The following is a 6,000-nucleotide window of genomic DNA, read 5'->3' as shown; positions in this document are numbered from 1 at the left end:
GAATGTTTGAGTTCCTGCAACTCATCAAGCTCATTTTCCTCTCCAGACTTTTGCATGTTCAGTTCTTTAACCTGACTAGCACCTATTCATCCTCTCTCAAGTATGTGGGGCCAGCATTATTACTTGTATGTATTAGTGGTGTGTCTTCCAGAAAATGGCAAATTGAAATGTCATTGTTGGTTGATCTATATCAAATTGCAGTAAGCTTGCTTTCTACATTTTAGAATTTTTACTCTCATAGTATAAAACTGTTAAGAGTCCTGAAGTAAAGTCAACAAGAGTGGAGTGACAAAGCAAAAGGTCTTTATTGCTGCTAGCAGGAGCATGGGTCTGAAAGTGAGACTACCCCATCTTCTAGGAGTTAGCACAGGTTTTGTATGTTACAGGCATTTGGATTGGTCACAGGAAAGGAAATAGCACAGGTTTTGTATGTTACAGGCATTTGGATTGGTCACAGGAAAGGAAAACACCAAGGAAATGTCGGGCAGTGCAACTATTCCATTGTTAGTTTTTAGAAGTTGATGTCCAAATAATAAGAAAGTGCAGAAAAGTACATTCTGCAGTTTGGAGTCAGCAAGGAAAACAAACATTTTTTAAAAGTCCAGAAGATTGTACTCACAATTTTGAGTTTAGCAGGAGAACTTTCAAATAGGGACTTGTGCCTTCTGGAATTGTAGGGATTGTGAAAATGAACTTCTTGATTTACAGAATGATGTTGAGCACCAAAATGGATCCATCATCTAGCTTACAGTGTTTGTTTTTAGCATGCGTACATGGCAAAAGGTGAACCATTCAGAGCTGCCCCAGGACCTTCTAAGGAACTCTCAGGAATGGATGCCTCTAGTTTTACTGGGATCAGTTCTCTGTGATCTTATAATCTTTGAAAGCTCAGTCAAGTAGATAATTTATTCAGCTTACTATGACTATTGTTTAGTATACAACAAATCACATGAACCAATTCCAAAGTTCACAGAAAGACTGCCTTAAAAGAAAACTACTGATAGAAGGCAAAACAAATTTTGTCAAACATGATGTTATAGCATAATGAAGATTTAATCATACTATAAATTGAGACCTCTGGCATTAATGGATCAAAATTTAAAAATACCTTTTAAAATGATAGAGGATAATGCCTAAGAAAGTTTGTTTTCCCATAAAAGCAAACTATTTTTTAAAATTTATTTTTGAGATATAATACATAAACCATAAGGTATATGATTTTATAACTAACACATATAACTTTAAGGTGTACAAGTTGATTTGATACATGTATGTATTGCAATGATTAATACCATGGCTGATGCCTCTATCACTAGTTACATAAAAATAGTTTTTTAAAATTAAAATTTAGTCTCTTAGCAACTTTGAAGTTTATAATACAGTATTGTGGAAGCAAACTAAGCCATACTTTTGTTACCATACCTTTAACTTCACCTGGAGTCAGCCCCCTTGAAACTGGAAATGAGACAATAATTAACTGCTGGTTCTACACATGGCCCTCTACTATTTCTGGCAGCTTCTCCAGCAGCTGAGACAAAGAAAGATTCCCATTTCCCCTTTAAACACCCCTCCTCCTGAATGGCATTTTGAAGATGGTCTTGGGAGGTTCATCCACCATCTTCTCGGGTTGCCGTCTTCCTGCATAAAGTCACTTTTCTTGATGAAAAGGGGGAAATTATAAGAAAAAATTCTGAAATGTCCTAGGTTAAATGACATAAGGGCCAGAGGAAGAGGGAGAGAGACAAGGGAAGGTAATCAGTCAATAGCTGTGGGCTATAGCTAATCACAAACTCCATGTTCCTGGTTGAAGCCATTTCAACATCATCTAGATGATACCCAGACCCGCCACATCCCCCTTGTGCACGACCAGGATCTGGTCATCATTAACAACCAAACCACAAGCTTTCTCTGTGGACTAACCCCCATCCCTGATTTTCTCTGCTTTGTCCTAGCCCACTTTCCTTCCTGTCTTGCCAATGGGTTTCAGCCCCGGGCAAGTTTGCTATGAATTCAATGTGACCAAAGAAATTGACAGCAAAACTCTCTTGGGGTGAAAGGGTTATACCCAACTTTATTTCCATGTGGCAGTTCAGTCACTAAAATCCCATTCACTCAGAGCGAGTCTGCATGCAGCAAGCCGGTCTCTGCCTCTGGGCCCCTCTGTCCGCACAGCCGTCCCACACAGCCGCCCCCTGAGCCTTCTCTGCACAGTCGTCCCTCACAGCTGTCCTCTGGGCCTCTGTCCTCGGCACTGCCACCACTCCAGCTTCTGCTCTGCTCTCCTGCAGCCTTACAGCCCTGCCACCATGTCATGCCCAGAGCACTGGGCAGAGCTCTTTTTATAGAGTCAACAGCCATGTATTGCCCACAGGTGTGGAGTGAGCAAGTCAGCCACAGCCAGGTGAGAATCCTGGCCACAAGAACTCTCATTTTATCCACACTTACCTGTACCCAAGGTGAATTCTAAGAATTTTCTTTCCTTGAGGCCCCTCATAAATGTCCCATTTCTTTAGTTCAGCAGACAGTTTGCTTTTGTTAACGGGCCTTACTGCTGGAGAAGCAGAAACTTCCCATCCCAGGATCCACTGTTTTTTCTAGTAGTATCTGTAAGGGCTCAGTAAACCTTTTTAGTTCAGACATCTCTAGGTTTCTAGAGTTTCTGATCTGTCACTTTCCTTGCCTCAACACATGTCCCTCAATTTATTGGTCCGTTGTCCAGCAAGTGGAATGAGCTTGGACTTGGTTAATGGTTTCAGAGCATGTTTAAAAAACTGATTATATTTAGGTTTCAGAAAAGAAAATCTAGAATAAATGGCAGTCATGAATTATATATCAAATGTGATTCACTTATCAGAAATAAGTATGTATTATTTTATGTGGTGAGATATTTGTAAGAACTCCTATGCTTCTGATTGTGGTTAATACAAGTATAGTGGAATAGATCACACAGAAGCAGAGGCCTATTTTGTGGTAATGGAAACTTGTATGTGTGGTTTGTGTATGTGTATGTCAGAACTTAAGTTACTAAAGATAAAATGGTTTACACACAAAAAGAATCCCCCCAGCTGTCTGACCAACTAAAGGTGAAGGCAAATAAATAGATACTCTGGGACATAACCAGCTCTAATCAGGTCAGCAGTCGACTCCTGAGCTTTTCCCCAAGACATATGGGTATGCCATTACAGTATGTGTATTAGGGCCTGGGGATGAGGATGGGGGCAGGAGGCAGGTTTTTGCCAAATTATGCATATATGGTGATCTGGGCAATGGCCTCACCCATCAATACCTCTCCTTTTGGTTTTTAAACAATAGACTTTCTGGACTAAATTGACAGGCAGCTCAATAGTTTTGTGGAGGCTGTATTGTCAGAAAAACATAAGGCTTGACGAACTTACAGCATATTTTGGTTCAAAAAGGTAAGTCAAGCAGGGGAGAATTTACGATCTCTCTCCCGATTCTCAAAGGGAAGGGTGTGATTACCCATCCTCACGGTTCTACAGCGGAAGAACAGCACAGAACGCGCGTTAAAAGGCAGTGTGGAAACCACTAATTTTAGTGCTAGAACCTTGAATTTTTTCCTAGATGCTTCTTAAAGCCAAACCTTTGTCTGAACAGCCGCCATGGTTAAGCGTAATGGAACATTCATTGTCTTGACGATTCTTGTGTGCCGGTACTAGGAATTAAATGTGCAAGGTGAAGCCCTGCATTTATTTTTTTAGAGGGAGTGTTTCCGCAAGGAGAGAGGAGGGTCAACTGCCTCCTCTTTCCTTCACAGACGCCCGTGTCAAAGATTTAAGGTATTTAACCCGGGTCGCAGCAGTAGGCCGCAATCAACAGAGGAACCGGTGGCGATGGATGCCAAGAGAAACTACCCTTGCTAGCGGCGTGGGTGACTTTATTCCGAGATGACCCCAGGAAGGGCCAGTGGCCGCCGCCTGGGGGCGCCGCAGCTTCCCCGCGAGGTGCCCAACCGCGGGGCGCGCACGCGAGGCCTCCCACCGCGCCTGCGCTGAGGGCGGCCTCCGGCGCGTCTTTCCCCGACGCCCAGCCGTCCGGCCCGGGGTTTAAAACTGCGTGACACGCAACGAGCGTGGCGGCCATCTTCGTCTTCTGGGCTCGTCCGCTGAGCGGGTTAGGACTGAGAAGGAGCGTTGCGCAAGCGCGTCCAAGACGGTCACAGGTAACTCCCATTTGACGGGCGAGGCGTCGCCGTCGTCGCCGGAAGTTTGGCGTTTTTGCGCCGCTGGAGAGGCGGCGGTCGCGGCAGAAGCAGCTGAGTGTCTCTTGATACCCGGATGTGAGGCGATCTGCGGGCTTGCGGTGGACTCTCGGCGAGGAGTGAGGAAGGTACACTGGCGTCTCGATCGTCCCCGCCGCCTGCTGTCGCCCCGCCTGCGTCCTCACCTCCCTTTCGCTAGCCCCTCCAGAGCGCCGGCCGGTTCTACCCCTTCCTTTCCCACCCTCTGTGTCGTTTGCCTTGCACGTCTCTTCCTACTCTGGTCCGGGCTCCTGGCGCCTCTGGGCGTGGGTGGGCGGCTCGGAGTCCCTGTCGCCTGAGGTAGGCAGCCAACCTGCGCGTGTCGGCTGCCCAGTCGCCGCATCACTTGCCAATGCTTGGTCGGGGGTCGGAGGTAATAGGGGGCCGTGAGGGAGGACGGGGTCAGGCCCCTGGGGACTCGCAGAGCCCCGAAGTGGCGTGCAGCTACTGCAGGTACTGGGGCGGCGTGGGCACCCGCCAGCAGGTAGCCCCGGGCCTCGGCCCTGTCCCCGGCGGCTCTGCTCCGCGGCGTTCCCCCCACCGAGCCGGCCCCTCCAGCCGTCGCAGAGCTGCGGTTCCTGCGATCGGCTCCCCTGCCCCCGCCGCTCCTTGCTGACCCGGCCTGAACCCTGCGGCCTCTGCAGTCTGCGGGCCGGGATGTGGGGATCTCGGGTTCACAGCCTTCAGCCTGGAAGGATAGCAGTGGCCCAGGTCCAAGGTCATAGGGTTTTTTGGGTTGGACAGTAAGGGGTTTGGGCACAGGTGGGGCTGCTCTGGAGTAGAAATGGGTGCATTGAGGGCCACAGCAAAGCTAATAGAATTATATGCGAACGGAAGGGAATTGGGTCCTCGGTTTTCATCACTTACTCGTAAGATTATTTTACAACGGGGACTTGTTTAACTCAGGCAGAACGGGATAGCAAGTCCAAAAATTAGAGAACTCCCTCCTTCCCAGCACCTCTCACCCTCCCATCTCTGAATGTTAAGTTCTGAAAACCCAGCCGGTAGCGGATTTCCCGGGCAAGGAGGCCCTCGCAGCGCGGGAGGAGGAAGAGTTAAAATCGCTGATTTGAGAAGTACTATGAACCTGTTTTCCGCAGCCTTCAGGTAGCTGAATTCAGGGATTCTTTTCGGCAGGAAGTAACTACATCACGCAATATTTAGTGTTATCAAATGGTATTTCAGTACGGAATTAATCTTTGCAGAAACCAATGAAAGAATGCTACTTAGTGGAATAGTAGGATGTGGTGGGTTTTGTTTTTCCCCCACTTAACCATTAATTTTTTAAAAACTGGGTAAAGCACGGATTTAGGTTTGAAACATTCTGGTTGCAGCAAACTGTGCTTTATTCAGCCTCTTCTGATTAGGTCTTTAGGTTCTGCTTTACACAGGGTACCAACACTTGTGGAACTTTTTAAAATTTCAAGACTTAAAAATTCTCACCATGGAATTAGACACAAGAGTAGGATGAAAATTGCTTACAAAGTGCTTAATTTGGAAGCTGCAGAATCAGGCCTAAAGCTTGTGGGGAAATGAGAAAACTGAGACCCTCCCCCTTTTTAGGCAGAATGCAGCATATGCCCCTTAGGTCAGATGTGTGACTTTGAAAGTATCCTTCTTAGAACAAAAATTGCCCTAACTTAGGAGCTTCTGCCCACCTTAATCATTTCTGGCCGAGGAATATATGCTATCATTTACATTGATCAGTATTATAATTCTGTAGTGGACGATTTTTTTGTTAA

General features: G+C 46.4%; 1 protein-coding gene across 10 annotated transcripts in view; it reads left to right on the top strand.

Annotated features, from left to right (window-relative positions):
* The first annotated feature begins 4,044 nt into the window (after positions 1 to 4,044).
* ESCO1 (establishment of sister chromatid cohesion N-acetyltransferase 1) overlaps positions 4,045 to 6,000 on the top strand; it is an 85,810-nt gene continuing 83,854 nt past the window's right edge. For 2 of the 10 annotated variants that reach the window (XR_005061263.2, XM_073212873.1), the window contains exon 1: positions 4,122 to 4,347. The gene's annotated coding sequence lies outside the window, so the exon portion shown is untranslated. Of the gene's footprint in view, positions 4,348 to 6,000 lie in introns of all 10 variants that reach the window. The other 8 variants (XR_005061264.2, XM_073212875.1, XR_005061258.2 and 5 more) reach the window with 5 other exon arrangements.

Source organism: Manis javanica, chromosome 9 (genome assembly GCF_040802235.1).
Source record: "Manis javanica isolate MJ-LG chromosome 9, MJ_LKY, whole genome shotgun sequence".
Classification (NCBI taxonomy): Eukaryota; Metazoa; Chordata; class Mammalia; order Pholidota; family Manidae; genus Manis; species Manis javanica.
Note: the sequence above shows the minus strand (reverse complement) of the source record. Positions and strands in the feature narration are given on the sequence as shown.